This window comes from Podarcis tiliguerta, assembly GCF_965153285.1.
Source record: "Podarcis tiliguerta genome assembly, chromosome: 14".
Classification (NCBI taxonomy): Eukaryota; Metazoa; Chordata; class Lepidosauria; order Squamata; family Lacertidae; genus Podarcis; species Podarcis tiliguerta.
Window position 1 is genome coordinate 41,762,805 of NC_139547.1, and position 19,303 is coordinate 41,782,107.

General features: G+C 42.1%; 1 protein-coding gene across 2 annotated transcripts in view; it reads right to left on the minus strand.

Moving 5' to 3' along the window:
• Positions 1–12,285, minus strand: part of FOXL3 (forkhead box L3) — a 30,233-nt gene extending 17,948 nt beyond the window's left edge. The window contains exon 1 of one of the 2 annotated variants that reach the window (XM_083413749.1): positions 12,248–12,285. The gene's annotated coding sequence lies outside the window, so the exon portion shown is untranslated. Of the gene's footprint in view, positions 1–7,285; positions 7,308–12,247 lie in introns of those variants that run through there. The other variant, XM_083413750.1, reaches the window with a different exon arrangement.
• Between the last annotated feature and the right edge of the window lie 7,018 nt (positions 12,286–19,303).

Genomic DNA, 19,303 nt, shown 5'->3' on the forward strand with positions numbered 1-19,303 from the left:
AAGAAATATTATCGAAGGCTTTTTCCGCATCTACAAATATTAACATTGCTTGCTTATCAATCCTGTCATTCAAATATTCCAAAATATTAATTATGTTCCTAATATTGTCTTTCATTTGTCTGCCAGAAAGAAAGCCTGCTTGGTCTTCATGTATCAACTCCATTAACAATTTTTTCATTCTATTTGCCAATATATTAGCAAATAATTTATAATCATTATTTAAAAGCGAAATCGGCCTATAATTCTTAACCTGGGTTAAATCTGAATCCTGTTTGGGAATTAAAATAATATATGCCTCTTTCCAAGTTTCTGGTATCTCATTTCTCAATAGTATATCATTCATTACTTGTTTCAGTGGTGAAATTATGATGTCTTTCATTTCTTTATAAAATCTTGCACTGAATCCATCCGGGCCTGGAGTTTTCCCACTTTTTAACTCTTTAATTGCTTTTTCAATTTCCTCTTGTTCAATCATCTCATTTAGTTTGCTTTTCTCTTTTGTCGGAATTTTCTGCACCCCTTTCTCGTTCAAATATTCCTCTATTTTCTTAAGGTTGTATTTCTCCTTTTTATATAATTGTCTATAAAAGTCTACAAATCCTTTCCTTATTCCCTTCGGATCATCTATTTCTTTGTCATCAACCACAATCTTATGTACCATGTTCTGTTCTTTCCTTTTCTTAATTTGCCATGCCAACAGTTTCCCTGACTTATTTGCGTGTTCAAAATTCCTTTGTCTCATCATTTTGATGTTCCATTCCACTTCCTTATTTATTATCATAGAGAATTGCGTTTGTAAAGTTTTTATATTCATTTTCAACTTTTTATCATTTGGTTTGTCTATTAATTTTTTCTCAATCTCCATAATTTGCATTAAAATTTCTTTCTTCCCTTTCTCTCTCTGTTTATTTTTGATTGCATTTTGTTGTATAAAGAAACCTCTCATAACTGCTTTTCCAGCGTCCCACACTATATTGTTTTTGGTTCCCTTATTCATGTTGTTAATAAAATAGTCGCTCATCTGCTTTTTCGCATTCTCTACTATTTTTTGGTCATCAAAAAGACTTTCATTTATTCTCCAACGAAAGGATTTTTCTTCAAATCCTTTTAGAGTACATTTTATTGGGTTATGATCCGAAAGGACTTTGGGTTGGATTTCAATCTTTAAAATTCTTGATATTAAATCATTTGTTATCCAGTTTTGATCTATTCTTGACATTGATTGATTTGCTTCTGAATGATATGTGAACTGTTTTTCCAATGGGTGTTTTAGTCTCCAGATATCAATTAAATTACAGTTCTCTACCATTGAAAAAAAAGTCTTTGGTAATTTCCCTTCCTTTACTTTCCCTGATACTCTCATTCTGTCCATTTCCATCGAAACCACTGCTCCCCATTCTCTGCAACAATCTAATGAATATGTCTTAAATGCATAAGGTGCTAAATTAACCACTTTAGGCAAGGATATAAGTGAGATACTCAGGATCTGAGTCTCTCAAGCAAGTCTGATTAGTCACTTCTAAATCTTTCAAAACGGCTGGATTTTGACTTACTAAGTAGCTAATCAAATGTGCATATTACCAAAAAAAATCTAGGTTCTTTTTTGAGAGATTGAAGGACGCTTATCGTTACAGGTCAAATGGCAAGGTGAGAAAATAATAATTGTCGGAGTGTATGCACCCAATGAAAACAAAATAGACTTCTTTAGGAATCTAGAGGAGAAACTATTTGAATACATGGATCAAAAAATTATAATAATGGGAGATATGAATGCAGTGGGGCCCTCCCAATGCTACGATTCTACGATTTTATGGACAACTATGTTCAGACTATCCTGGTGGAACAGAAATGTTTGCAGCAGACATTTCAAGGTTGAAATAGAAAGTACCTGCTTCATTTCTACGTGTGCACATTTTTGCAAGCAGTTTCCCCTAATAGAATGGATTTCTGAATGTTATCTTCACCCACATATTCATTTTTATGCATGCTTTCTCCTAATAAACTCATTTTTGTAAAGACTGTTTCGTTGGTGACCTGCATTGCAAAATTCAGATGAGTGCAAATTTCAAAGGCTAGCTAAGCTTCGGTTCACATGTTGGTTTAGGATGTGCAAATTTGGTAGATTTGGCTTTATATGAGACCTGAATTGAATTTCACCTCAATTCCTAATTTCCCCAAAACCCACCCCACCCTCTCACTATATATAAGGGTCTGGTGACTTCTGTTTCAGTGTATCTGAAGAAGTGTGCATGCACACAAAAGCTTATACCCAGAACAAACTTAGTTGGTCTCTAAGGTGCTACTGGACAATTTTTTAATTTTTAATTTATTTTGACTGTGTCAGACCAACACGGTGACCTACCCGAATCTAGACTCCTAGTTAATCTTAGCTGTGGCTTACCGTGATGTGCATGAACCAAGCCTCTTTCTGTGTGGAAATCACGGCTAAACAACATATTGCCATCCAGGTGTTGATGGACTGCAACTGTCACCATCCCTGACCATTGGCTATGCTGACTGGGAATAATGGGAGTTGACAAGTGTTGGTGCTGACCTTTAAAGCCCTGAATGGCCTCGGTCCAGTATACCTGAAGGAGCGCCTCCACCCCCATCGTCCAGCCCAGACAATGAGGTCCAGTGCCAAGGGCCTTCTGGTGGTTCCCTCACTGCGAGAAGCCTAGTTACAGGGAACCAGGCTGAGGGCCTTCTCGGTAGTGGCGCCCGCCCTGTGGAACGCCCTCCTACCAGATGTTAAAGAGAAAAATAACTACCAAACTTTTAGAAGACATCTAAAGGCAGCCCTGTTTAGGGAAGCTTTTAATGTTTAATAGGTTATTGTATTTTAGTGTTTTGTTGGAAGCCACCCAGAGTGGCTGGGGAAACCCAGCCAGATGGGCAGGGTATAAATAATAAATTATTATTATTATTATTATTATCCAACAATTCCTGGAGGGCCACAAGTTCCCCACCCCTCCTATGTAGCACTCTTTCTTAACAGTGTTTCTTAACATTGTTCTTCTTCCATACACTCTGGAGGCAGACAACAGGGTGGTTAAAGATGATGAGGAATTTAAATCAGTTTGCATTCAAAGGCAAATCTACCGTTTGCACACTTTTACGAGCAGAAGCTCAGCAATCATTCAAAATTTGCACTTCTCCAAATTTTGCGATGCAGTTCTCCAGCCAAGCCCGATGCCTATGTTACGGTGAAAAGTGTCTATAAAAATGCATCTATATTAGGAAGGGGGAAAAGAAGCAAACACCAAAGCATGATATTAAAGGAGAATGTTTTGGGGAAAATATGCTTATTAGATGGGACGCGGGTGGAGCTGTGGGTAAAACCTCAGCACCTAGGACTTGCCGATCGCATGGTTGGCGGTTCGAATCCCCACGGCGGGGTGCGCTCCCGTCATTCAGTCCCAGTGCCTGCCAACCTAGCAGTTCGAAAGCACCCCCGGGTGCAAGTAGATAAATAGGGACCGCTTACCAGCGGGAAGGTAAACAGTGTTCCGTGTGCTGCGCTGGCTCTCTAGATGCAGCTTCGTCACGCTGGCCACGTGACCCGGAAGTGTCTGCGGACAGCACTGGCTCCCGGCCTCTAGAGTGAGATGAGCGCACAACCCTAGAGTCTGGCAAGACTCTCCCATAGGGAAGATGGGTCGATCGGAAGCAATTTGCCCTAAAATCCAGATGAATTCTCACAAGGACTTTTTTAAAGAAAAGAAAAAGGAAGAAAAATCATGAAACTGAATGGAAATGTGGGGAACTGAACTTTAGGCTGGAAAAATGAGAAACGGGGAGAAACTGAAGCAGACAGATTCTCTCATCCCTGGTTTCCAAGCATAGAAAGCCGTGTTCCCATTGCTTCCATTTCAGAAGTTCAGGGGTGGAGTGCAGAACCTTACATCGCCAAAACAGCACCATCCACGTGCAAGATGAAGGTATTGCGTGTTGAGTTCCACAATGCCACCCCCCAAAAAATTCACACTTCACACATCAATTTTTGTTTAAGGTTTTTGGCATAATTTTGGCCACAACTTTATTCAAAATACAAAAAATGTGAGTGGTTGCTTAGGCATTGGTTATGACTATCTGTCCTTGTCCTCAGGGACAGAGCTGGCCTTCCGGACACCAACGGAAGCCAGCGTGGGAAACAAGTATTGGGTGAGAAAATGAAGCTGGGCATCAGTCCCTCACTTCTCACTCTCATGTTCCTGTGGGGCTTGCACGGCCCAAGTCCGATGCCAGGGGCAAGGGCGAAAAGAATGGCAAGCCCCTGGATTCCTTTAACAGAATTCCCTTTCCGCACCATTTGGAGGGGTAGGCACTTACCTCTCCAAGAACCAATTTTAACCAATGCCTAACCGCCAACCTTACAAGTTGTGACGATTTGCTACGCAGTAGGCAAAAACCAAATGGCACCAGCCAATCAGCCAGATGGCAAAATTTCTACCAGGCCCCCGCTCCAAGGCAGATGACCCCATGACAGGCATAGCAAGGTCAAGCGATCAAGAACCCCCCCCCCCCATTAAAGGGAGGGCGGGCGGGTGATCCGATGCAAAATGGCCAAGAGGACGCCCAACATTGGGCTTCCTGTATTTAAAGACTCTGACCCCTCCTCCAAATTGGCAACAATCAAAACTCCCCAGCAACCCAATTTAACCACTTAAAGGCTTGGGTTCCTCCCAAAATCTGCCCAGTAACAGCAGGGTGGCTTGTTCCCCCAACCGCAACACGTGCTCTCTGTTATGGAGAACACGCTTTATCAGAATCAAGAGAACCCCAAGGCTTTCAGATGTGCTAAAAATCTTTGAAACTAGAACCTTAAGGAGTGTGTGCTTGGAGGGGAAGAGACTCAGCAGCCGCAGAATGCTAATTGACTACTGGGGAAGGGAAGGGAACAGTGCCAGATTTAAGTACAGTGGTACCTTGGGTTAATAACTTAATTCATTCTGGAGGTCTGTTCTTAACCTGAAACTGTTCTTAACCTGAAGCACCACTTTAGCTAATGGGGCCTCCCATGGCTGCCGCACCTCCGGAGCACAATTTCTGTTCTTATCCTGAAGCAAAGTTCTTAACCTGAGGTACTATTTCTGGGTTAGGGGAGTCTGTAACCTGAAGTGTTACAGCGTATGTAACCCGAGTTAGCACTGTATAAGCTAAACAAGCTATAGCTTAGGGCCCCACTCTTTTGGCCCCCCCAAAAAAAATTTAAAGGAAAAAAACACCTGGATGTACATTTCCAAAATATAAGATAAAAAAAATAAATAGAATAAAACCTACATACATCAACAGTGTTTTGTGTTGTGTAGGCTCCCATTTGTTATGTGCAAACGGCTTTAGATACCTATTAGCATATATAGCATATATTCAACACAAAAAAACAGTGACAATTTGTTGTTGGCAAAGGACAGCTGGACATATAAATGGCCCCATTACCTTCAGTAGCTTAGGGCCTCATCAAACCTAAATCCGGCCCTGGAAGGAAAGGGAGAAGTCGGGGGGGGATGGAATGGAATATTTTAGAGGAGAGCGTGGCTGGCTGGGACCAACAATGTAGAAAACTGTCTTATACTGAGTCAGGCCATCTTTTCATGTAGCTCAACATTGTCTATGCTAACTAGAAGTGACTCTTGGGGATTCCTGGTGAGGAGCCTCTCCTAGCCATGCCTGGAGGTGCTGGGGATACAATCTGGGAACTTTTGAGTGTGCGACCAGTGAGCCACAAGGGTGCTCCATAATGCCACATTTTGCCCCACACCCCTTCTGTATGAACTAACTGCAAATCCCACACTGAGCCTGCATAAATGAATTTTTCCTAAAATGAAATGGGATATGAATGTAAAACTTTCTCGCACAACCTACCTGTAGGGGTTTCAGGAAGCTGAAAGCATTTCGGTAATATTAGCAACGTTTCTGTTTTGCGAGTTGCTCTAACGTGCTAAATTTAACTTATCCTGTTTTGTCTGCCTTGCATTGTTTGGGCGTGTTGTGGTTGTTCTAAAAACGAATGTCAAGCATGGGCCATTGGGTGCATCTTCTTGCAGATTAGGAAAACAACAACAACTAGACAACTGCCCTAGATTACTTAAAGTCAACAAACCAAGTAGGAATTTGGATTCCTAAAGTGAGCAAATAGACACAACAACCGAATTCTGCCAATGTGCTTTTGAAATCCAAATGGCAGTGTATCTTTTGTTTTAAGGCCTTCTGTGCTGCATTTCATCCCTGGCTGACTATTTATGGCCAGTTGATAAATCTCCCCAAAAGAATGTTTACAAAAGAAATATAGGAGGACCTTTAACTGCAATGGCAACATTAGCAGGTGTCCCAATTATTATAGAGGAGTAAAGCTGAGCAATGGTTTTGCCTTAGCATCTGTTTGGCTGCGGTGATTTTACTGGGGAAACTGTAACTCATACCCGGCGTTATCATAAAACCATAATTTTACTGGGCACTTTTTTCAACCCTTCTGGTGTATATTTCCAGAATGTAAAGCTGTAAACTATTTGATTTGGGAGATTAAGCGGATGATTAAAATGCCATGTAAGATTTGCTTTCTGTGAAAAGAGAAAAAGCCAGAGCAAAATAAAACTTTCATATTAAAACCCAGCTGAAATATTATATCATTATGACAATGATTAAAAGAACGCGACACATGCAGTTGGATCTTTTTATAATTCCAGGGGGGTTATTCCGCCCCCCATCCCATAATTGTTAATAAAAGGGAGCAATAATTGTTTACTTTTCTATCCAATCCAAAGTCTAGGCATGGGTGCAATGGACAATGCATGCGGACAGGGAATAGGGGAAAGGATATTTTAAAAATTGGAATACCAAGCAAATATTAGAAACATAGAAAATGACAATTCTTAATATAAAGGTGATTAATGCAGCAAGGAATTTTAGCAACTTTATCAAGTGTTTTGATTTTAAAACCTCACTGGCAGCAGAACATCTACCTTGCCTGTAAAAGGTCCAGGTGCAATCTCTAAGATCTCCAGGTATGGCAGGTAGCACTGCCAGCTCTGGAGAACAGCTGCCAGCCAGTGTTGACAATACTGAACTAAATGGACCCATAGTTTTGACTTTGTGGGAGACAGCTTATTATATGCCATCTTAAAATAGGCATTCCTTCATATATGAGATGGAAAGGGGATTCCTTTCTGCAGTTTTTTGTGCCTGCAATAAAATTAATTAACATTATTTTTTTTTAAGACAAAGTCTCACCCAGTGAATCAGGGATAACTTTCCAATTGATTACAAAGGGATTTAGTGTACAGACCTGTGGATCTTCTTCTCCAGAAATAAGTCCAAGTAAGTCTCATTGAACTCAATGAGTTTTACTTCTGTGATTGCACTGTAAATCAATTAAAGTAACAGATTAATTGATCAGCACCTGCAGCCTTCCACTTAAAAATTCAGAGCAAAGGGCTGCAGATGTTTCTCAGTTGACCTCAAATTCTAATCAATTATATTTAGCTTAGTCAAATCATCACCTCTTCTTAGGACAGAAACACTACACCAGGCTTCCTCAACCTTGGCCCTCCAGATGTTCTTGGCTTACAACTCCCATGATCCCTAGCTAGCATAACCAGTGGTCAGGGATGATGGGAATTGTAGTCTCAAAACATCTGGAGGGCCGAGGTTGAGGAAGCCTGCTCTACATCATTGAGGGCTGCATAAAAGTCAAAAACAGGTAAGGCTTGTCCTGGAATCGAGATAGAGAAAGTGGGGGTTTATGTGTGTGTAGGAGGTCCTAGGTTTGAATCGTCTCTTGGCTATGAAGCTCACTGGGTGATCTTGGGCCTTTCCTACCACACAGGGTTGTTGTGAAGATAAAATGTGAGTGTGTGTATGAACTATAGGTGCTACCCTGAGCTCTTTGGAGAAAATACAGATTACGAATGAAGTGAAGCTAAATTGCCAACAGAAGGAAACAATATGAGTCGTCAAGATACAACTTTTTTTTTATAAATATTTTTTTATTGATTTACAACAAAACAAAACAAAACAAAACATACATTATTTTCACATTCAAATTATTTCCAAGTCTTTCTTTTTGGACTTCCTTCAGCTTTTCCGTAAATCTTTCGTAGTCATTATTAATTTACGCATTTCCTTTTCTTTATATTGTCATTATTTAAGTCTTTTTTCCTCCATTTCCTTTTAACAATATCTCTCGCGTTTTCACAGTGCTCTTTTAAAACCTTCTAGCCTTATTTGACCTTCACTTATACTTTCCAGATAATCAACAAATTTTCCCCAGTCTTCTGTAAACTTTTGGTCTCTTAAGTATCTAATCTTTCCAGTCATCTTATCCAATTCAGCATAGTCTAACAACTTTGATCTCCAGTCTTCTATTGTCAGTATTTCCTGTTGTTTCCATTTTTGTGCCAGTAACACCCCGTCAAGATACAACTTGCACAGTCCAGGACTCCATCTGCAATGTGCATTTAAAGCAGTATCATACTACGTTGAGCAAGACATGACTTTCCCAGCACTTGGGAAGAGTGCTGAGAGTGCCGCCTTACCCTGACAGAGCTACAATTCCCATAAATCACTGAGAAGAGAAATGGATTGTTAAACCACATGTTTATTAATAATATCTGTATGAGCTGCATAGAAATATTTTTATAAATAAATAAATAACTATGAACTTGAGCCCGAGTTTTGCTTATTTTCTCCTCCCATCCCAATCCATTTTCCTTTTGTGTTGTGCCTTGTTTAGATTGTAAGCCTGAAGGCAGGGACTGCTGCTGCTTCTTTTTTTTTTAATGACTTGTAAGTCACTCTGAGTACATTTTGGGGGGGCTAAAGAACATGATAAAGTGATACACCTAAATAAAACTGGGGTGCTCCTTATCCCTCTCCCACAATTGCATATTTCAGGAGATGCTGACCTGAACTATTCCACTGGTCTTCACAGCACCGCCTAGCCAATTAAAGGTTTGTTTGGACGAATGCAAGTGTTTACATTCTGACTTAAACACTAACTGTGGACGAGGAACTTGTTCCAGATGTTCACCGCCTTCATTGGTGCCCAAAATGGCATCAGACAGTTACCAATTTTAATTAAACTGCTTTTGCCGAGAGAACAGATTCAGAAAGAAAATGAGCGGCAGCTGTGGAAAGTAGCTGGCTGCTGTATGCAACAAAACTCCCTGCTGCTTGCAAGGGGATAGAGGTGCGAGCGAATCCGTCTAAGGCAGCCTTTCTCATGCTTGGGTCCCCAGATGTTGTTGGACTACAACTCCCATCATCCCTGACCACTGGTCCTGCTAGTTAGGGATGATGGGAGTTGTTGTCCAACATTATCTGTGGCCCTAAGCTTGAGAATATTTGGGCATCATACATTTGAAAGCACTATGATACTGCTTTAAGCAGTCATGGCTACCCCCAAAGAATTCTGGGAGCTGGAGTTCGTTAAGCGTACTGAAAGTTGTTAGGAGGGTTGTTAGGAGAGTTGTTATTCCCCCTTAAAGGTAAAGGGACCCCTGAACATTAGGTCCAGTCGTGACCGACTTTGGGGTTGCGGCGCTCATCTCGCTTTATTGGCTGAGGGAGCCGGCGTCATGTGGCCAGCATGACTAAGCCGCTTCTGGCGAACCAGAGCAGTGCACGGAAGCGCCGTTTACCTTCCCGCTGGAGCAGTGCCTATTTATCTACTTGCACTTTGAGGTGCTTTCGAACTGCTAGGTTGGCAGGAGCAGGGACCGAGCAACGGGAGCTCACCCCGTTGTGGAGATTCGAACCGCCGACCTTCTGATCAGCAACGCTCTGTGGTTTAACCCACAGCGCCACCCTTACATGGCTACAAATTCCCCCTTACATGTCTACAATTTCCAGAACTCCCTGTGAAGCAGGATTGACTGATAAACCATTCTAAGATGTGCAGCTCCCTTTGGGGCAGTTTTCTGAGGACCACATGCAAGTTGTGGGCGGGGCCAGTAGCAAAAGTAGGCGGAGCAATGAATGCAAACTTTGCTTTTTTGCAGAAGAATGGGTTCAACACACACACACTTCTCTGCCCTTCATCCAGGCAAATATGAAACATGGAGTTCAAAGACACATTCCAGCCAGGCCAAAATAATCCACATGTGTGCAAACCCTCCAACATTCCTCAGGTAAAGATTGGGACATTTCTCACTCCCCGCTCCCCAACTGACCCTCCTTGACCCTCCATGTTTTGTCCCGTCCCCCCACCTATTAGAAAAAGGTCATTATTAGAAACCCCTTAATTCTGATTTTATTTTGTTTTATTCTTCGGCAGATTTACAAAAAGCAAAACACCAACCTATAAATAAATTTTAGAAAGGGGCAAGATTAGACACAGACACACAAATTATATATTAATCAAGACTCACAATATTTTTTTTGGGGGGGGGGGTTTCTACAAATTCCCAGGCAGTACCAGATACACCCCACTAGAGCTCAGTAAAAACTGAAAACCATCTAATTTACATGTAAGCTTTGTGCAAGGAAATAAGGACCAGGACTCAATAAATGGGTCGTCTGGAGGAACCTTTAAAGACAGGAGAGAACTCTTGGGATCAGATGATTCTCCTTGGCAACATCCCCCCTCCAATGTTGCTCACCAAAAAGTTTGTAAATGCCTAGCCAATCCTGACTTTAGCTGAGGACAGTCTGTACTGACCCAAATCACCCTTCCTTGATTTTACTCTAAAAAGCATGAGAAAAGTTCTTTTTAACAAGCCTCATCGTTGATTCTGGGAAGATTGCCTGCTGGTGAAAGTGACAGTTGTGAGGCAAATTTTGCTGCCAGAGTGAAGCCTTGATAGAGCTTATGTCAGGGATTCTATGTAACATTTCACCAAAGGCAGACAGTCTCTCTCTTTCGCACACCAAGCTCCCCACCTCCTAAATTAGAATCACCACTAGGACTTGCACATCTATCATCCTTCACGTCTCCAACCATCTATCACGTTAAAGGGACAGATAACCCTACTGTGAAGACTGGAGCAGATAAGTCTTCTGTTAACACAGTATTTTGGAGCTGGTGTCAATAATTCCTTGAAGGGAAAAATTGCAGCTTCCTCCTCCCATTCATTCATTCATCTCTCTCTCTCTCTCTCTCTAACACACACACACACACACACACACACACCCCACACACCTTTTGTTTTATTGTGTGTTCTTCATAAAAAATCCTAGAAACAATGGTTTGTATCCAAACACTAGAAACAATGGTTTGGATCACACCAACAGTTGGTATCCAAACACTAGAAACAATGATTTGTATCAAAATAACAGTTTGTCTCCAAATGCTGGAAGGAATGGATTGTATCCAATGTTAAGTCCCATTCCTAGTAGTAAGTGCTAAGTTAGGTCACATCTGTATTATACATTTTAAGCACTCTGATACCACTATAACAATCATGTCCCGCCCCCCCCAAGGAATCCTGGGAAGTGTAGTTTGTTTATTTTTTGTTTGTTTAAGTAAAATGCAAAATCAATCATAAAACAAAACAATGACAGAAAACAGGTATGAAATATTGAAGGAGATACAAAAAGGGCCTCAGAGACCTCATTAGTACATTCCAGACTTTTGGGATAATAGAAATTGTATCAGGTCTATAAAAATGAAAACACTATTAACACAGATATCCCTTATTTCCTGGGAGGATGAGTTGCATTTCTAGCAAACCTTAGTTTGCAAAGCTCTGCACATTTTCTATTTTATTGTATTATCCACATCCATTTATAGCCTAGGGGTTGAGGATTGGTTATGTAGTTTGTTATTTGTTTGTTTGTTTAATAAGATTTATATATTGCTTGCTTGCAGAAAAAACCTCAAAGTGGTATACAAAAAAGATAGAACAAAAAAATTATCACTAAAAAAATTCACAACTGTAATATAAAACATATAGAAGGTTAAAACTGCAATCAAATAGACTTAAAGAAATTAAAACTTTCTGAACATCTGGTTAGGCTTGTCTAAATAATGTCTTCAGCAGGCGACAAAAGGGCACTGAGAGCTGTTAGGTAAACAAACGCATGTGTATTCATCACTCAAATGCTGATGAATTTTTACAAGGACTTTTTTCTGCCTGCAAACCTCACTACCAGAATACACCAAAGGTCTTTCTGTTCTAGCAAGTAGCTTCCAGCAGTGGCTAACAGGATGCCTCTATCTCACTAGCTGTGCCCATGAAGGTAGACCATAATACACAGGCAGCTTTCCTATCACATGTCTCAGAACTTTTGTCTGTCGACAGTTACGTACCTCCCGGTTAGCTACAGAAAGAGCCAAGGAAATGCCCGGTTAATCAGGAAATGAAGCATATCTCCTCCTTGAACGCCATGGAATTCAAAGGAGGCGAGGGAGGAAAAAGGGTCTCTGCACTTTGCCTTATCGATACAAAATCTCCATGCTACGAAGGAGCTGCTTTGATTAAAGACATGCCCTTCTGTTTGAAGGCAGGTGTGTCTTGTGATCTAACATGAGTTCTGCAAGATGAAATTACACTCTGCAAGCCTGAAGCTCAACATATGAAGCTAAATGGAGGTGGGGGGAAATAATCAATCCACATCTGAATTTTCCAGATGCTCTGGGCAGGATTTGGCCCACACAGGCCTTCTTCCCTCCTAGGGTCTCAACTCGGCATTTTCAGCCATTCCTGGTGTGCTGATGGTTTGCAGTTTAGTCAATCCCTTCTCAGGAATTGGTAATTTTTGAACATCTCCTAAACCAGTGGTCCTCCAGATGTTGGTAGACCATGATTTGCATCATCCCCAATAGTTGGACATGCTGGCAGGGGGTGATGGGAGTTGGAGTCCAACAACGTCTGAAGGGCCAGAGTTTCCCTAGCTCTGCCACTAGGGTTTTAGGGAGAAAGGAAGGTCTTCCACAGGAAATCTTGACTGCAGATTGATATAAGAGTATACCCATTCCTCTTGAAATCACCCTTGTTTATTGCTCAAATCGTTACATGGAATTGGATGGAGAGCTTCCAGGAATACCCATTCTGTAACAACTTTTCACCCGGGACCCGGGTGGCGCTGTGGGTAAAAAGCCTCAGCGCCTAGGACTTGCCGATCGAAAGGTCGGCGGTTCGAATCCCCGTGGCGGGGTGCGCTCCCGTTGTTCGGTCCCAGCACCTGCCAACCTAGCAGTTCGAAAGCACTCCCGGGTGCAAGTAGATAAATAGGGACCGCTTACTAGCGTGAAGGTAAACGGCGTTTCCGTGTGCGGCTCTGGCTCGCCAGAGCAGCGATGTCACGCTGGCCACGTGACCCGGAAGTGTCTTCGGACAGCGCTGGCCCCCGGCCTCTAGAGTGAGATGAGCGCACAACCCTAGAGTCTGTCAAGACTGGCCCGTACGGGCAGGGGTACCTTTACCTTTACCTTAACAACTTTTCAAAAAAGAGCATTGGCCCGTGTCAAGGTTTTCCCACTTAAAAATAAAATGAGCAGATGTTTTGTGCTGGGGTATACTCTAAGATTAACTTATATGCAGAATTCATCATACGAAAGCCTGGACTGGGTGAATCCCAAGCCGGAATTAAGATTGCCAGAAGAAATATCAACAAGCTCAGATATGCAGATGACACAACCTTGATAGCAGAAAGTGAGGAGGAATTAAAGAACCTTTTAATGAGGGTGAAAGAGGAGAGCGCAAAATATGGTCTGAAGCTCAACATCAAAAAAACTAAGATCATGGCCACTGGTCCTATCACCTCCTGGCAAATAGAAGGGAAAGAAATGGAGGCAGTGAGAGATTTTACTTTCTTGGGCTCCATGATCACTGCAGATGGTGACAGCAGTCACAAAATTAAAAGACACCTGCTTCTTGGGACAAAACCTAGACAGCATCTTAAAAAGCAGAGACATCACCTTGCCGACAAAGGCCCGTATAGTTAAAGCTATGGTTTTCCCAGTAGTGATGTATGGAAGTGAGAGCTGGACCATAAAGAAGGCTGATCGCCGAAGAATTGATGCTTTTGAATTATGGTGCTGGAGGAGACTCTTGAGAGTCCCATGGACTGCAAGAAGACCAAACCTCTCCATTCTGAAGGAAATCAGCCCTGAGTGCTCACTGGAAAGACAGATCCTGAAGCTGAGGCTCCAATACTTTGGCCACCTCATGAGAAGAGAAGACTCCCTGGAAAAGACCCTGATGTTGGGAAAGATGGAGGGCACAAGGAGAAGGGGACGACAGAGGACTAGATGGCTGGATATTGTTCTTGAAGCTACGAGCATGAGTTTGACCAAACTGCGGGAGGCCGTGGAAGACAGGAGTGCTTAGCATGCTCTGATCCATGGGGTCATGAAGAGTCGGACACGACTAAACAACTAAACAACAACAACAATACTTTAAGGTTACCAGATTTTTTTCAATGAATCTGGGGGCACTTTTCAACTTCCTACTAAATACATGGATTTTGTCAGGGGACTGATTTGTAAATTCGGGGACTGTCCATGGGAAATGGGGAGGACATGTGTCCTACATTAAGCAGGACAATTCTCTGGTTTAAAGGCCTGTCAGATCACAGTGCTCTGTTTCAAACGCTGTCTGGGTTAAAGGTGCTAAGTTGTAATTAATGAACATGAAGGTCCATTAATTGTAATAGGACTACTCTGAGAAGCCGAAGAGAAGACAGCAGGAATGACGTTGAAGATTTTAACACCTGAATATTATCCTGAGCAGGCCTACCTCAGGGCCCGTTAGCAATGGGAGCAGTGTTTTTTCGGGGGGGGGGGGTTCAGGGGTATACATACCCCTAAACATATTGTGAATCTTTGTACTGTTGTCCATTTACCATATTTATTTTTCCTGATTTGAACTATAAAACTCATTTATTGAGTCAAAATGAGAGTATCCCTAAACATTTTCCCCCCCGAAAAAAAAGCACTGGATGGGAGAGAAATTAGATTTAGTTCATATTTGAATGTGAACCTACGAAATTCACTTTAATTCACCCCAATTCACCCTTTCCATACAATGCACAAGCCAAAACACATTCTTCACATTTTTTAAGCTGCAAACTGCCCTGTTATCTCCGGATGAAGGGCGGTATATAAATTTAATAATAAATAAGTAACTCGCCTATAAGGAAAGATTACAATATTAGTCTATATAATGGGGAATGCCAGAATCGGGAGAGACTTTCAGAAGCATTTGTGTGTTGGTGATTTCTGATGTCTGTAAGCTGGGCCTATGGCTGCATCTTTGATGTTCACACTGCCAGGTAGACCTGAGCGAATATATTTGGTGGGCTTTTTGATGCAGATTTACTGCAGTTCTTTTAAAATTCAAACCAAGTTTTCACATCTACCTCTAAATCAGCAGGGAGGCCGTTCATCGTTCGGCAATGTGACATCTGAGGAATCAAATTATTAATCACTCTATCATCAAGGCATTAACACGCACTGTTTCATTATTAATAAATATATTCTTCAGACACGCTCGAGTGATTTGCAGCGGAACCGGTGACCCGTGAAAAAGATCCTACAAAGTGGAGATCACCTGTGAATCAAGAAACACTCCAACCCTTAACGCAAGTCTTGGCAGCGATTGATTCTATCTCTAAGTTGACACCTAAAACTGTGTGTGGGAGAGATGATTTTATAGCCCAGCAGGCGACAAAGGTTTGAGATGGAAGAAGTGGTGGATACAGCTGAAAATGAACACAATACATGTTTGCTGAGAAATCACCCTTGGTTGAACTAACTCAGTGTTCTTCAACCTTGGTTCCCCAGAAGTTGTGGGACTACAATGTCCATTATCCTGGACCATTGGGAAAGCTGACTGGGTATGTTGGGAGTTGTAGTCTAGCAACATCAGGGGAAATCAAGATTGAAGAACGATGGTCACTGATGCTTCCTCGTCATTCAGCAGTGCAGTAGTCCAATTCTCCAGTTTCTCCCCATCGACCAATAATTCAGAGAACATACTGACAGCCTTGTTGGATTTGGGCAGTGGTTCATCCAGCCCAACATCTTCTCACAGTGGCCAAGCAGATGACTGTGGGAGGCCCACAACAAAGTAGGGCTCTCTCCATTTGTTGTCTGGGCAGCCCCAGACTTGCATCCCAAAGAGGTCACGTTGGTGCTGCTAACACAATGGTTTGACTTCACTCCCAGGGGTGCACTCCATTGTCTCCTGAGACAGACAGATACCAACAAGAGACATTACAGTGGTGCCCTGGTTCTCAAACGTCTTGGTACTCAAACAGCTTGGAATCCAAACCCTGCAAACCTGGAAGTAAGTGTTCTGGCTTGCAATCTTTTTTCGGAAGCCGAACGTGCTCCAGTTTGAGTGCCACACTTCCAATTTGAGTATTAATGAGCTCCATTTTGAGTGCCACACTTCCAATTTGAGTGTTAATGAGCTTCCGATTTGAATGCCGCACTTCCGTTTCGTGTGTTACGCTGAGGTCTGTCTGTTTTTGCTATTTATTTTGCGTTTTTGTTTTTGCAGCTTTTTTGTTTTGGTTTTTGTGACTGCGTGGAACCCAGTTCAGCTACTGATTGTTGATTGTGTGACTGCAGCACATTGTTTATTGCTTTCATTTTATGGATCAATGGTCTCGTTAGATAGTAAAATTCATGTTAAATCGCTATTTTAGGGGTTGTTGGGTTTTTTTTAAAAAAGGTCTGGAACGGATTCATCCATTTTGCATTACTTTCTTTGGGAAAGCGCGCCTTGGTTTTGGAATGCTTTGGTTTTGGAATGGACGTCTGGAGCGGATTGCGTTTGAGAGTGAAGGTACCACTGTGTTATTAATTTATTTATTGCCTTGCGTTCATCATCAGGTCATACCCTCTAAGTGTCCCAATTTTCCAGGGAGAGTCCCAGAGTTACAGAAGCCACCTCAGTTTCCCATTTGATTCTAAATGTCCCAGTTTTTCTTTTTCCTCTCCTTCATGTCTCAGAGAACAATTAAAATGGTTTCCTGTCCTTCTTGGAAACAGGAGCCTTTGCTCTCTCTCTCTCTCTCTCTCTCTCTCTCTCTCTCTCTCTCTCTGTGTGTGTGTAGGTGCAAAAATGGAGTCCTGTTTATACTGAAAATAAAATACCTGCACCAAATGAAGGAAATGGTGAAGCTGGCATATGAATCATAGAATAGAATCATAGAATCATAGAGTTGGAAGAGACCACAAGGGCCATCGAGTCCAACCCCCTGCCAAGCAGGAAACACCATCAGAGCACTCCTGACATATGGTTGTCAAGCCTCTGCTTAAAGACCTCCAAAGAAGGAGACTCCACCACACTCCTTGGCAGCAAATTCCACTGTCGAACAGCTCTTACTGTCAGGAAGTTCTTCCTAATGTTTAGGTGGAATCTTCTTTCTTGTAGTTTGGATCCATTGCTCCGTGTCCGCTTCTCTGGAGCAGCAGAAAACAACCTTTCTCCCTCCTCTATGTGACATCCTTTTATATATTTGAACATGGCTATCATATCACCCCTTAACCTCCTCTTCTCCAGGCTAAACATGCCCAGCTCCCTTAGCCGTTCTTCATAAGGCATCATTTCCTTCCTATAATTTTGAAGAAAAATGTCACCAATCCATTTAAAATTCCATAATGGCAATGCTTCAGCAGACAGCAATTTTTAAGGAAATGTGTGGAGCGTTCATTCCTTTTTGTAAATGGAGCCTTAACATCACAAGACTTTACATGTCTGCTCAGAAGTAAGTCAATGCAGCTTACTCCCAGGTAACTGGGAAAAGACTGCAGTCTCACATTGCAAAAATTCTTGCCACAGTTGTTGCGTAAAAGAACAATTTTTTATCTTGTCTCGGTATCTTTCTACCCACTATACCCAATAAAAAAGCTTCTGGTTTTTTAACAAAAGTGTTTTTAAAAGTTTTCTTTGGCTCATTATATATCATTTCCCAGAAAGCTTTTACCTCTTTACATGTCCACCACATATGGTAAAAAGTAGCTTCCTTTTCCTTACAAGACTTTACATGTCTGCTCAGAAGTAAGTCAATGCAGCTTACTCCCAGGTAACTGGGTAAAGACTGTGCAGTCTTACATTGCAATGCTAAGCATTTTTACTCAGAACCAAGTCCCACTGATGTCAATAGGATTTGTGTTCCTGATCATTCTCACAGTTTTGCTAATGATGATTATTAGTACTTGCCAACAAAGGTCCGCATAGTTAAAGCTATGGTTTTCCCAGTAGTGATGTATGGAAGTGAGAGCTGGACCATAAAGAAGGCTGATCGCCGAAGAATTGATGCTTTTGAATTCTGGTGCTGGAGGAGACTCTTGAGAGTCCCATGGACTGCAAGAAGATCAAACCTCTCCATTCTGAAGGAAATCAGCCCTGAGTGCTCACTGGAAGGACAGATCCTGAAGCTGAGACTCCAATACTTTGGCCACCTCATGAGAAGAGAAGACTCCCTGGAAAAGACCCTGATGTTGGGAAAGATGGAGGGCACAAGGAGAAGGGGACGACAGAGGACCAGATGGTTGGACAGTGTTCTCGAAGCTACCATCATGAGTTTGACTAAACTGCGGGAGGCAGTGGAAGACAGGAGTGCCTGGTGTGCTCTGGTCCATGGGGTCACAAAGAGTCGGACACGACTAAACGGCTAAACAACAACAACTATTAGTATTAGTAGTAATATATCCCGCCTTTTTCCTTGGCAGGGACTCAAGGCAGCTTACAGTAAAACGATATTTCATTCCATTTATCTGCTGAGGTTGTTGTACGCGATCCCTTCCCTTGAACACGTTTTCTTTACAACAATCCTGTGAGGTAGGTTAGGTGGAGGGGCTGTAACTGGTTCAAGCTGACAGATGCATATATGCATATAAAGCCCATGTGTGCAGCAAGATCTAACATGGGAGAAGCTTCCTGATGTAGAATAGAAGGTCCCTATTTCCATCTGGGAAAAGTTGGAGGGTCTGTAAGGTCCCGGGGTGGGTTACAACATTTTAAAATGTTAAAGGCCTTTAAAACTATTTCTGCAATGCATGGGACAATCTCCTGACTGAAACCTTGGACAGCTGCCTCCAGTCTGTTTAGACAATACCAAGCTGATTGCCTCAATTGGTCTCATTCAGTCAAAGGCAGTTTCCTGTGTGCCTGTGAGGACTAAGAGGAGAATGAATCTGGATAAGAGCTGAGTCAATCCAGGGACCCACTCAACATCTCAGCCACCGAGGTCCACCAGCTCTGAGTTCATGATCAGCCTTTTCCCCCTGAAACTCTGACTTATCAGTCATTCAGTGAGATGCGATAATGTTCACCTGTTCTCCTCTAGATGGTGCAATCTGATAACAATATATTTTGCAACACATTAATAGTAAATATTTTCTCTCTCT